The sequence below is a fragment of the Bombus flavifrons genome, chromosome 9 (assembly GCF_040668555.2).
Source record: "Bombus flavifrons isolate JBK064 chromosome 9, iyBomFlav1_principal, whole genome shotgun sequence".
NCBI lineage: Eukaryota > Metazoa > Arthropoda > Insecta > Hymenoptera > Apidae > Bombus > Bombus flavifrons.
Window position 1 is genome coordinate 10,533,566 of NC_138450.1, and position 14,209 is coordinate 10,547,774.

The window sequence follows — 14,209 nt, forward strand, 5'->3', positions numbered from 1 at the left end:
CGTCGAGAAACTCGGGCCGTACCGAAGGAAAAAGCATAAAAAAGAAGGGTATAACCCGGCTGGTCGAAACGCGGTGTTCGGTAGGGCAGCCAGTGGTGGGGACTTGGGCAGATGTTTGGTCCATGGTACGAGGGCTCCAGTCCCCTATGGGGTGCCGTGCCATAAACTACCCTCCATCGACGACTCTTTCGCGTAGGCAGTAGCAGCAAGACCCGATGCTAACGCGACGACAACAATGGCTTTCGGTCTCCACGCTTCTGCCCCTTGTGAGCCAGCCTTAAGGGCCACGTGACACGCGAGAAACACGCATTTTCACGCAGACACACGTGCCTGTAGACGCACACAAAGACTTCGCAGAATTCGCCGGAGACTCCTTCGAGTCGTGTCGAGACTCGCTTCTTCCACCACGTGGTCGACGCTCTCGTGCCCGTTGTGGTAGACGAGCAGCGTCTGCCGAGAATTGCGAGATCTTTCCTCGTGGAATCTTCCAACTCGGAACGCGCATTTTCGTGAATCATCCGTACGATCTAACGTTTACGTAATTACTAAACATATACCGTTCAATCGATTGTCAATAGTGTGTGCAAGTGAGTGGAGTAGCAAAGAAGATCGTGTTTCTCTCGTTCCGATCAAGGGAATTATATTGCGAGACGAAGGGATCGATCTTGTGTATACAGATTCTGGCAGTTCCCCGTTCCTATTTCGATCTGGTCAAAGAGGGATGTCGTTGAAAGTGAACCGCACTCCAGCGCGTTTCGAGAGGACATTTAACGCTTGAGCGTGAACTACATGTATTGGAAGCATCAGCTGCACAGGATCAATAGAAATCGACGTTAAAAGATGTCGTTTGCTGAGATCGACCAGCACGCGCCGTCACACGAGCGCCACTCCCGCTGACTCGTAAGTGTGAACACCCTTTGTCGGCTATCTTTTAATATAGACGAATTTATCCGTGTTGAGCAGTCGGCCAATTGACCGGAGGATGTGGATCATTTTTTCATCGGCGCGATCCGAAAAATTATTATGAATTTGATTCGAGTCCAAGCCGGAAGCGCGAATATCGTTGTACATCGTTATATAAATTGTGGAAATAATTGAATTGCTTAATGTAAAAGTGGTACAAGTCAATTTTTTGCCTATTTGGTTTAACATCGCAGCTCGAACCGCAGCTTCATTCTATGTTGTACAAAAATTGTGTAAGCGTATCTTCATTAGTTTCTCGGTGGTTAACAAGATAAGTGAGAATCGCCCACGCGGCCTCTTACGGAATTTTTACTTTCTCCTTTCATTATCCAGCAATTAACTTTTTCTATCTATATCACTTTTGAATTAAACGGTTCAATTAGCTACTGAAATAAATCGCGTATGATTAGCGATGGTAACATCTCTTCGGAAGTGTACGAGTCACCGATCTGTATCTAGCAAGCATCATCGAGTTTCATGATGCTGTCATACCGGAAAATACCGCAAGTCAGATGCAATACACCACTAGACGAGCCATTTCGAAGCGTTCCGCTAGACCACCAGAGATCCTCTCGATGTGGCGAGTATCGTTGACGCGTTGTCGAGTTGGCGCGGACACGTGATACACGTGCAACACGGAATTCCGTTTTGTGTGGTGTCGCCGTCGATTGCAAGTCACTTCTTGTTTTTACGTAACTCAAGGACCAGGAAGATGACGGGGATGCGATGTTGCGTTAATTAACGTTCTTGCGCTATCTCTCTTCGGGTCGTGTTCAGGCATGAAAATGAAAGTGACTGGACATCAGATTGATTTCGACGATGCAGGAAACGAAGACCGCTGATAGATCGTCGGCAAGGTATCTCGGGATTTCAAACCGATTTCTTTTTCCATACATTGCAATGGCATTTCCCTCATGGATATTACGAAAACCATCGCTAGAACAACGTTTGTCATTTAGCCGGTCCCGGCACATGATTTGCTATTACGAAATGAACTTTCGGAACGAAGAAATGCGGGCCTTGCTTAAAAAGCATCAACGTTTGCTACATTTTATCTTGACACAGGAATTTAATGGAAATGTTGCGGGATGGTGCATCGATTTGAATAAAATTACTACTCGTTTCAAGTTCGGCAGAGGGAAATAAAAAATAATAATTGAGTATGTGTTTGCAATAGAGGAAAACTGTATGTCTGAAAGTTATTGCCGAAGTCTGTGTGTTTCGTGTGGAATCTGTGTAAGACGATTCGTAGTAGTTTTTTTAAAATCTCGTGCTCTTTCTTCCATTAAGTCTTCAGCGCACTATGTCCTTGGAAGGGTCCTATGTGTTGTGCAGATGACTGACGCGGTGGTTCGGTCGATCTCCCGGAAAATTCCGTTTCGAAACGGAGAACAATAATCAGATCTTGAATTATAAATTGGAGGATAACATACTCTAATCGCATTTCGTTCAATGCCGAACTCAAAAAATTATAACTAATTAGTCAATTATACTTTGCTGATCAGAATCTCGATTTCAATTAATGCCAATGGAGTATGCTTGTCGAAAAAACCTGTCATACGTTTCCTCCATGGTTTACGCAATTGAATTGTCGTAATTTCTTCCCTTTTTCCGTGACGTCTATCGACATTTACGCGCGCTTGATCGAGAGCCGTCGTCGAGGGCTTCTTCTATTAGGAGCACATTTTCTTGTTTCAGGAAATCGACGTGGAAAGTACAAGTTTGCTAGCTGTCTAAACCACTTTCCCACCTCGACACAGTCAAGGTTAGATGAATGAATGTTTAATAGATTTATAATGTCGACCCTGATTCTCTGTTTCCCTATGGATTTACCATGCCGAAACTGGTTCTCATTAGTGAGTTTGGTCCTGATGTCGGTCGTGTTATTTTCATATAACATCGGAAATTAGAGAAAGGTTTGTTACAGTTCCCGATCGCTCAGGTGATTAGGTCTAACTGCAAATTAACGTTTTGAGGTTAATACGTGGAATGGAAAGGAGATTCGAACATTATCGGCAAAGAAGTAGTGCAGCATTCGTGTCAAAGTAACGATAAAGTAACAATAAAAAGTTAGACAAATGGATGTACGTAGCGATTTATTTTCCGAACTAAATACAAATCATTAGAGGAAATGTTAATCCTACGTTACTATCCATTAATAAAATTCAGTCTATGCTGAAGTTTATGTCTGTTATTAGAACGAGGAAAATGCAAAATTTGTAACAAAATAGCTATGTATTTAAACAAAAACCAAGTTTCTATTCCAAACGAATAAATTTTCATAAATACTATTGCTTCCTGTGTTAAAGCCCCTAACTACCTCGAAGAAAGTTGCAAATTAATGATCGAAACACTCGTTTGTTATCCACAGCTGTTTCTTATGGAATTTAGAAATTCTGGCGACTCTAAAAGACAGATGGCGAGCAAGATAAGAGTATTATCGCACGAGAGATAAAGCATAGCCTTTGAAGGTCTGGCGTTACCGAAAATGTTCGAGTGGCTTGGTAAAACACGACCAGAAGGTAGAAGTAGCGGTGAAGAGGGCAAACAGTTGGACGTTCTTTATCGTTAAATGTCAAGAGCATCATGTATCATGAATGAGTTTCTCTTGGTTGACGGCACGAGACCAGTGGAACGAACGTGCTATACGTGAAATGTTGCTCCTACTTACCTCGAAGAGTTACAATTAAATATGACGATGTTCCGCAACACGGAAGTGATTCTTTTCGATATAAATTATCGGTTTACGTGCCACGATAATAACCATGCTTCTAATGAAGTGTAGGTTCGCGTTGCTTTTACGACGAACGAGCGCCGCTTCGGATACTCTCTAACGGTAAACTTATTTCTAATTTGCTGTTCCCCGTCGTCTTAAATATCCGACCAGACCGCTGTAACAGCTCGGTATCTATTTAAATTTCGTTAATTTTCATTTGGACTTCACTTGGAAGAGATTATAGAAAACGAACTTTGAACTAATTTGAGTCATTCTACAGGCATTGGACAGTCTAAAGTCTAAGACACATTGTGAAAGTGGTAACGTCTCGAGCTGATAGCATAAACAGCGCTATCGTTTCGGCCCGTCAGGATACCGTAAACCGTTTTTTTTTTTCTTAGCACGCGAAGAAATCGCTGGTGAAAAATGTGATGTCGCAAAAAGAGCTGGCATGAGTAATAAGCAATCGCCTTAATGACCACCTCATTTGAACGGCAATCTTCGTTCCCTTGTTAATCTTATTTTATTTCTTTTTTTTTTTTATTTCATCGACAAAGAGAAGATGATGGTGCTCGTGCCTTCTTTCGAAGCAGACCGGCAAGCAAGAATGCGTTCACAATTTTTCACCTGTCAAAATGCGGAACAGGCCCGAATTTTACTCGTTCCTCCCTTCCACCGCGCTCTTCTACTACAATTTTATCGGGCCGATAGAAAACGATTGGATTAATTAGGTAACAGGGAATGGCTTCCGTTAAGTATAACTCTGTTTACCAATCTGCAGTACCAGGTTCACAGATTTTGAGGTATACTATCTTTTACGGAATATAAAGTAAAATAAGCTTGCGAGCTATCTCAAAGCTGACGAAGTGAAAGCAAAGCGTCTTCAGAACATTGTAATATAAATCTTGGTGGATCAAATTCGACAAAACTTTAATACTTGGTTGAGAAAGTAATCAAAGAAGAAACATTTCAGACAGAAAACGAAGAATTGTAAACTTCCTCAAACGAGTAACGATTAGAATGCAAATACCGCCTAATTATGGGATTTAATCGAGTTCTTTTACGAAATATTGTCTCTCTTATATTCTCTTCGATCTCCGTTCGTCGTTGTGAGTGTCTCCTAAAATCGTAAATACGGATAACCAAGAAAAAGACCGTCGCTAGCTGGTCGCCACATCGCAAAGAAGCGGAATGAAGAGGGGACAGCCGTGAAGCGTGCAAGGAATAACGAATGCTTGAACTCGTGCCAAGATGTTGCACGCGGTGGCGTCGTCGTCGTGGGGAATCCGAAGAAGGGACGGGACTCCGTGATTGTCCGATAGATTCTTCCTAACCAGAGAAATTATCCGAATTTGGTGGCTAGGCTTCGTTTATTGAAACAAGACTTGTGTTGCAAGGATATAAATCTTTCTTTATCTGATTTCTGTTCTTTCAACGATTTGTCTGAATGAACTTTTCTCTCTCTCTCTCTCTCTCTCTCGTTTCGTGCAATAAATTTGTATTCCTATTCAAATACTTGCATCACTGGATATCGATAGATTCATCATTTACAGTTACATCGAAAGTCGAACGTCAATCAATGGACTGACATTGAACATCAGAGAGCGCAGGATTACCCATACCTGTTCATTCTCCACGAGTTAATTATTTCGTTATTATATATAGCCTCATGATGTGAGCAAGCCCCAATTCGAAACACGCAAACACGATACTAGGCAAGCTTCACTGCCAGAGTATCAGCTGTTCCTATTCGCTTAATCCGACAGGAGCTCGGATATACTGGCAGCAATCCAGTGACAGGGGAACAGAGGTAATACTACACTATCGACTCCTGGCCCTTGTCATTCGAGTTCTTTTAATTAAATCATCTCCGGAGCTGAGCTGGAATCGTGAGCAGGCAATATCGATCGATCGCGAATCACCATAGGGTGATGTCAGTACGTTCTAAGCGAAGATCAATCTTGGAGGTTAGAGGTAACTGCTCGAATTTCACCATTGCTCATTCCGTTTCTTTCTTATTTACTGTACGACGAATTTGTCTCTATGCGTTCTATATCGCGGAGGCGTGCTATTATTGATTTCGTCTGGGCCTAAGGGTTTCGTGCTCCACCCACGAGGAGCACCAGTCCTTGTTCGTGTGTGTCGAGTGACTCACCAGTGAGATTCAGCCGCGAATTAGGAATGTATTTCGTGCGAACACCGTGAAGAAAGTTAGTCGGAGATAGACTAGCTTACAGTAGGGTGTTTCCGTTTCGAAAGAGGAAAAAAGAAGATTATAAGCATTAGATGACTTCAGCATTGAGCTTCGTGAAGAATTTCTGAAGGATTTTAGCTCGTAATTTTACAAGAACGATAGGAATTTTTATAAAATGTAAAGAATGCTTCGGCTATATTCTGATAAAGCCCGAGATTTACATATCGTCGAGTTCCATAAACGTGTTAGAAAGTGGGCTTGATAAATGCGAATTGCGTGGTTGTGTACAAGTACGCCGAGCGTCTGGATAATCGTGACCGTGGATAGAACAAGTTAATTTAGTAAGCGTTCACTCGTAAATTCATCTTTTCTCGTGAGAGTATGCGTTACTTAACCCTGGCATTTAAGTCCAACGGTACATAGAACAAATCGAGGAACACGCGACGATGATCTATGGACGACCCCGCCGTGAGAGTAGCTTATCATCTCAAGTTCGAAAGTTCCTCCTCGCGCCAGTTCCACATTGCCGAACACGAATCGGTAGATGCGGTTTGTTATTTCTTATTTGGCGGCGAGGATAACGCTGTATTGGCATGACTGTGGCGAACTTACGGCCTGAAGAGCTTATCAGCGACTAGTCTAATCTTACGGTGCAACCTATCATCGGCACACCGCGGTACTAGAGAAAGACCGCCTTCCAGTTAAACTTCTTAGGTAAGCCTTCATGCGTGAAATTTTCGTTTCTCCTCGAAACGATGAAAGAATGCAACAAGAGGAAACGAAGCGAAAAATCGGCCGGTCAAGATAGACGATTTATCGCAGTAGGATGCGGCAAAAATTACGGCCCACTAACCTACTACGATAGATAAGAGAGTAATCGAGTAGCGCGCGAATCGAACCACTCCTATCCTTCTCTGGTTTTGCTCGCAAACAACCGATTAATCTACATATTCACACGTCTCTTTCGTGTGATTTTCTTCGATCTGCTCGCTGGAACTGGTCTAGATTCCGTCGCATCGCGCACCCCTGTCACGAAAGACCTTGTTCGACGATTCGTCAAGATAATCGGAGAAAAGGCAATATGTTGCTGGAATAACGGCCATGGAAATGTTTCATGCTGTCGTGTGTTCCGATTTCTTTCGACCGAGCTTCGGGCTACTAGACTTCGCAGGCTAATTAAGAACGCCTCGGAAGTGGACTTCAGTCCATGGCTTTGAAGGAGAATAAAAGGCATTGAATTTTAAACCGTACTTCCTCTCTGTTATGTATAATCAAGATGGATTTCTCCAAGGAGATTTCGTTAAAAGCTTTAGTTTCATCGGATCAAATATCAACTATTGTAAATTGTTGTAGCCATTTGATAACAATATTCCGGACTTTTCCTGGACGTGCATACGAAATAGTGTCGTCTGCACACCGACTTACGTGTCATGAAATCGTAATTAAGTCGGTTGCAGAAAGGCGAGTCACGAAAACAATGGCAACGAAGCGACAATCACGTAGATCCTCGTAGATCGACCTTTCAGCACGCCTATCGAATCGAAAATGTGTTCCCCGCATCGGAATCGGGCACCGTTACCGTCGGTGGACCCCAGTAAATTTATTCTAAAATACTACTGGAGGTCAGTGTGCCACGATTTTTATCAAGCATCATATATATGCTGTGTCACGGTTATTACTAGTAAAAGGATCGAATAATCTTTATGATATTTCCGCAAAGTTGAAGTCAAGGAATCTCACTTGGAATGTTTTCAATTTTCTTCCACGTAAAATAGGACTGAGGACCTTATCAGTTGTTCTAATTTATTCGAAAATGGGTCCCTTTTGAATTCATTGCACCTATCGGTGTGATCGATATGTCGGACAAAAAACAACGAACGTGCAAGAAACGTCTAATGTTCGAGATCGGCCTTTAAGTTCGCGACCCGAATATCTTGAAATTACGAGCAGCTTTTTATACTTATTTCTGTGACGCTTCCTCTGCCGTTGTCGCTTATTATAGTCATTTTCTTTCGAGTTGCGGGCTATGATTTTCATGTTAATATTTCATGACCGTGTTTCCCTGAACGTTGTCATACACATAAGTACACCTAAGTTCTTGCTTAAATAATCAATATCTCTGGATTTGTTGTAAGCACAGTGGAAATCACTCAAAGTTTCTGTGAAATCGATGACCTTCCGTAAGAATTGTATAAATGTTACTGGATAATCTAGAACGTAACTGTCTTTTCTCGCGAACTTCAAAAGTACGAAGACTAGTAACGGTAGTTTGCTTTGCAGTATAACAGTCTGTTTGACATATGTAAATCTATAATATCTTATCCATGAAGCATCGTGTTGGACAAAAGGTCCAGAACGTGCAGAAAATGGTTAATAGTTGGGAAAAGTCACGAAGGTGGCTGGCCGGACGTTTGGTGCCCATGAAATCAGCACAGACGAGAATGGAATAACGAAATAATGTTTGAATGAGCCCACGCGACGGTCTGAGCGCCCACGCTCGATACAACAGTGTAGCTCAGTCTCGTAAATCCTCAAATACTCTGCGTTTAATGCATTTCACTGAATAACGTTATTTCCATTAATATTTAGCATCGCCATCGATCTTGCGAATTCTTAAAGAACTTAGGTTAAATAAAATTACAATCATCCTAAAGTTCTGCGAACTCTGGCGATTTTCCCGCTTAAATGGCATAATGATGCAGCGTAGTAGAGTGAGTCGTTCGGTGTTCTAAAAGTCAAAAGATAGACAGAGAAAAAGATGAAGAGAGGGGAAGGGAGGTCCAACTTAACGGGTCTTTCTCAGTAGGTCGATACGTGCAGTAGTTGACACCGATTAGGACCTCGAAATACATACGCATGTATCGGGGGAGTGTACATATGTATATAATCGACCTATAATGGAAGGCTGAACTTGAAAAAGGAGAACTTTGTTGAGCTGTAGACAGAACTTGGAACAACTTCGAATTCATATAGGGGAAGCAAAGCGAATGAAGATATAATTAAATTCTAAGCGATATACACGGTGCCATCAACCGAGATTGGCCACACATTAACCGGAAGACAACGCACTACTTTTCAAAAGTTTATGTTACGCATTCCGCTTGAAAATCGCCTTATCTGGCTGGATATGGTGGTCTTTTGAAGCACGTGAAGTGCACCACTTAAGTAACAAGCTGTACCACTCACGCGTGTTTAAGATTGTGGTTTCAAGACGATTGCTTCGTGTTTCTAGTAGGTGGTCCTTTACATCTAAGTTGCACAAGGGAAGGTGAAACGTGGATTGGAAATTTATGAGATTATCTCCTTTTCAAATGCGACTCTTCCGTAACACGTTCCACGTTAAATTGTTTAGAATCGTGTTTTACATTGCACCGCTTTGTGCATGTTTTTCCAAGTCTTATTGCGCGTCTATGCGGTCATTGAAATCACCGAGGTACGCGTAATAAGCATTCACAAGCGAATTGTGAACGCTTGTGAATTTAAACAAGCATTGGTTATTGCCGTCAGTCAGTTGGTGCGTGAGCGTGGAAAATCTTTGACAAATGCAATTTCTCTTAGGCTGATCGTTAAGAGTTCATTGTATTCAGATGTTTGTATGGACGTGTTTACCTTCAATTTTTCTATTTTTCTATTTCAATTTACGCCTGACGTGTGCAGTCAATTGCATTAAACGTATCGTATGGATGCGAAGCATTCTTTCTTATTGAGTCTATAAGGATACTAAACGCAATATGCGAACACTCATGCGACTATAATCGTGACGATCGATGTAATCGAGGTAGCAAAATGCGCCATTCCCATTCGTAATAATTTTTGTTTGATATGGTGGCATCATTAAGCAACTCTCTTAACGATTCCATATCGATTTAGATGCCGATTTCTACTTCCATATACTTTTGCACTGCGAACGATAAAATAAGTCGTAATGATTGATATTTGCGTCATTAATTGTGGAGCCACAGGAACGCGTACATGAAGGAAGGAATTATTTTATCGATAGAGTATTAATCTGGTTTTAATCCTCTGAGAATTAAAATATTCGCTTAAATTATTGGTTTCGAAAAAAATACATATACCTTTTCGTAGCTTATAATGTTAGTACCGAATAAAAATATTAATCGATCGCAAAAGTACTAACGAGATTCGTCTAATTGAAAATCTAAAATATAGTCGAACTATTTTGTCGTAAATATCATTCTGACTAATTTCAATTTCTCTGATCGGTCATTCAGACTTATGTAGATTCTACCATTGACCATAAATTTCTGTATACGCTATGCCCGCGAAATATTTTCGATGTTCCAAACGTTGTGACATACAATATTTGCGTATAATTTTGTCGAATGGTTGACACTTTTCAAATATCGATGGAAATGCGAGGCTCGGTTACGCGAGCCGACGATGGTTAATGGCGTTGCTGCTAATCGATCGTGTCGACTCGTTTGGTCGTGTTATCGCAGGAATGCGCGTAAAGGCGCAGACCAGTACAACGTTACCGACATTACCGGTGAAAACGAGCCGGAGAAACCTTCCTCTATTTCTACCTTCGGTGTGCTGCGTTTCCGCGAACAAGTACATACCTGCTCTTTCTTGGTTACAAGGCCGATACTGCCGACTTTACAACCGTTCGTCTCTTCGATGCTTTACAAGCGTTGTCTTCCTGAACGATGGAATATGCCTATGAAATTTTTCTCCTTATCTCTTTTTTCTCCTATTGTCAGAACGCAGAGTATAACATGGCATAGCTCGACTTCAAGCATTTTGTAAATGGTATTTGTTAAAGCAATATACAAAAATACCGATTCGTGTAAATCGCAGCATTCAAAAAAAGATGGACCGTCATAATTCAAAGCTGTGTTTCTCGATCTTGCTCTCGATCTTGTAAAAAGACGCAATGATCATGTAGATGCTAAATCATTCGATTTACATTGCGTTCCGTAGCTCATGAGACACTTTGACGAGCGATAAAACGAACGATGCCGACAATTCGGATCCAATAAACCTCGATCTGCAGTTCGCGGTGTGTTCAAAGCGTAATTTGCAAACTCGACGTTCACTGGATTCGAATTAACTCGATTGAAATGTCGCCAGGACTCGGAGGACCACCGCGACGAAGAATGTGCTCAAGGCCGGTGATCGAGCACGACGGCGGAACTCTCCTCCCCCGTGGAAACAGGAAAAAATCTGGTGATCACGTTCGTGCGTCTCGTTTTACTGCAGAAAAACCAGTCGTTCGGTAGCGAGAAGAGACGAGAATGCATTCCGTTGCAAGGTTGTCGGCAGACAGGCAAACAAGGACGATTTCTTTCTACATCGTTGTCCTCAGCATCCTAATTCGAACGAGGAACAAAGCTCTGTTTGTTTTTTTCCCTAATCTTTCCTCCAGCCCGTGGAAGGCTATGTCTCTCGTGACTCGAAAGCACGTGGCACGCGTACACCTCTCGCGATTTCCACGACTGACTATTGGTTGGCCGCTTTTTACCTCCTGTTCCACCTGCTGCCCGTTTAAGTACAATATACACGCAATCGTACTCGAGCACGACTACCAAAAGTCCACGGAAACGAACAGAACTTCCAAGAGAAAATGCCAACAATTTTCGTACCTTTTCTGCATCCAGCAACGTTTTCATTTTTGGCTCTGCAAATTTCCCGATTTGGCTGGCGTTTTTCATGACTGCACTTTCAAAAACCCTTTACGTTTCTTCTCTGCTTTTTCGAAAAGACGTACAGATAGAGAATTTACAGAATTCTCAACAATATCACGCGGTAACAGGAAACTTATCGCAAAATTACAAATTCTTCTTGCGTACACGTCTCTTCTCGCGTAGGTTCGTAATATGGCGGCCAGCTGGTCAGATCTTGCTTCGTAGGCAACAGAGCTATCACCGAAAAGTGCACAAGCAAATGCAAGAAAGGGAAAGAACTGCTAGCTGTTGGTATTTTAGCCTAAATGTACTGCACGTTCTCCACTCGTATTTAGAATTACGTGCACATGTTCCTTTGAAGTAAAAGCGATATTTAGGAAGGTATCTTTGATGCTTCATAAAGCATTTTCCCTCGAACCCGCGTAACTCCGCGTACATTTACCGTGCTGACAAATTACATATTACCTTGCATTCGGCTGCGTATAAATATTCATTCATGACAGCAAGGCAAAAACTCCAAAAGCGCCGAGTCGCGTAAAATTTGGGTCGTTCACGCCCATCCCGGCCAACTTATCTCGAAACGTCTCTTCCATTCGAAGCGTCGAAAGCTTTAGGCCGAGAGAAAAGTATTCGGTCGAGCAATAAAACTTTATCGACGCGAAGGTTTTAACCTGCGTGTCATTAAACCTGGTATTAACTTTGTCCGATATCGAATTGAGCGAACTGCATGTATATGTAATTTCGTTTAATCAATGTCTCGGCGGCCAAGAAAAAATGAGGGGGGCATAAAATCATCTTCGAAAAGCTTTATCTTTCGTATCGCGCACGCCAATTGCAACAAAACCTTTTCTTCGTAAAGTTGTCGGATGCTTTTTGACACCTATGAATCGTTTATCTCAAAGAAAATCATTCCCCTAGTTTTACGATACAAGGGATAGCGAATCTCTGAAAGTATCCCATTACCAAATTTTCCAAAGGTTCTTGAAATTTGCTCATTTCTTCTAATGTTAGTTCCGCATATTAAAATGTCAAACAATATCGGTCGGATGGTCAAGCAAAGATTAAGGTATCCGTGCTGAACAGTCCCCGCAGCACAAGTAGGCCCCCCTTCCTTTCAGGGGCCAGCCGAGAGGCCTCTGTGTGCACCTGTGCAGGTTGAGAGGTGTTGTGTTTTCACCTGGCAGTTCAACCTACAATCGCGAGCAAGAAGGTTCCGCAGCCGCGATCCTCTCGCGTTCCATGCTCACGACGAGACGTCGCGCCTCAAACTCGTTTCCCGGCTTTATTTTGTTTAATCGGTCCTTGAACTTGCTCGTTAAATTAACGAGACATGGTGAAAAAAGATTACGAAGAAAACTAGAAGAAGACCGATTCGATTTGGTGTTTCGAATAGGAAATGATGTCGTGACAAAGAAACGGGATAATATTTGGTCAATGGCAAGCAGAGATTGTTAAGATAACTTGCAAAGAAAGAAAGATCCGATGAGAAGCTTTTCTCAAGACAATAGTGACTGGAGGAATAACGAGGGTTCCGATTCCACCGCAGAATCTCCGTGATCAATTAATTCGATTAGTGGTTTCTTTCATGGAGCCGGCTTCGTAGAAGTTTCCAAGCGACGAGAAGCAGGATTTCTCCGTGATAGCGAATGAAATCGAAGTCTGGTGAAATTACTCGCAAGAACATTGTGTACCGCTTTATTAAGGGAACATATCGCGTCGGTTTAGCTCCATCCGTGATACAGGATATGCGTAATTTATCAGTGTTTGTGGAAAAATCTTGATCGTCTGAGAAAAAAAATTGATTACGCTTCGAGCAAGACATCATCCCATTGCGGACATAATCCGAAAGGTATTCCTTTCCAGGAAGTGGTTCATTATCAACAGCTAGAATGGACACCGTGCTGGAGAAGATGGGCAAGATAAATCTGGTAATGTTCTTGTGATCAACGTTGTAATATTTATATAAATGATTAATCGAACAAGCAAAACAACTTTACGAATGTGTAAAAAATACAGTCTCGTTTTCAAATTCGATATTGAAAATCGTTTTAATTTGGAAACTGCGCTTGAAATTCCTTTGCGCTTGTGCTCCTATGTAAGTCTTCTACTGTTTTTGTTCTCATTTCCGCAGCTAGCCGGAAACGTAAAGTTCTATAGATGATCTTGGATTGTGGTTCTTACACCGTGAAAAATCACTTGGCATACCACAAATCGATGCTCACTTCCGTCAATTAAAAGTTACCCGTTCACCTGGTAGGGATTGACAACTCGATGATAATCGTGTTTCAACTAGATTAATAAACAGCCGTACGGATCATGATATCGTCGTAGAAATTACATATTGAATTTTACCGTTCATAGGAAAATCACTCCGCTACATAATCGTATATGCAAACGTATGTAGTTATCCGTGTCGGTGATCGCGTTCTATGTCTTTTTTCGGAACCATTCTGGCCAGCTTGGACGCAACTTGACTAGATGTTTAGCGATTACCTCGTTACGATCGACTGGTTTAAGTCTGGCTCGATCGTTTTTGCCGGCGGGATCGCCAGGGGCTCGCTTCGATAGTTGCATATTCCAACCCAAAGCTTGTGGATTCCTGCTACAACCACTGAATCACCCGCAGCAATAACTAAATTGCTATGAACTGCCATGCTAAAAATCTTGCGTCTCTTGCGACGTTGTCGTATA

At 42.1% G+C, this 14,209-nt stretch overlaps 2 protein-coding genes across 3 annotated transcripts in view; one reads left to right on the plus strand and one right to left on the minus strand.

The window, feature by feature from the left end:
- The window catches only part of LOC138183019 (organic solute transporter subunit alpha), a 53,220-nt gene that overhangs the window by 34,481 nt on the left and 4,530 nt on the right, over positions 1 to 14,209 (minus strand). The gene's annotated exons all lie outside the window — the stretch shown is intronic.
- DAAM (disheveled-associated activator of morphogenesis-like protein) overlaps positions 1 to 14,209 on the plus strand; it is a 43,477-nt gene that overhangs the window by 10,233 nt on the left and 19,035 nt on the right. The window contains exon 1 of one of the 2 annotated variants that reach the window (XM_069119530.1): positions 486 to 900. The exons of the other annotated variant lie outside the window; for it this stretch is intronic. The gene's annotated coding sequence lies outside the window, so the exon portion shown is untranslated. Of the gene's footprint in view, positions 1 to 485; positions 901 to 14,209 lie in introns of those variants that run through there. 2 annotated transcript variants of the gene reach the window in all.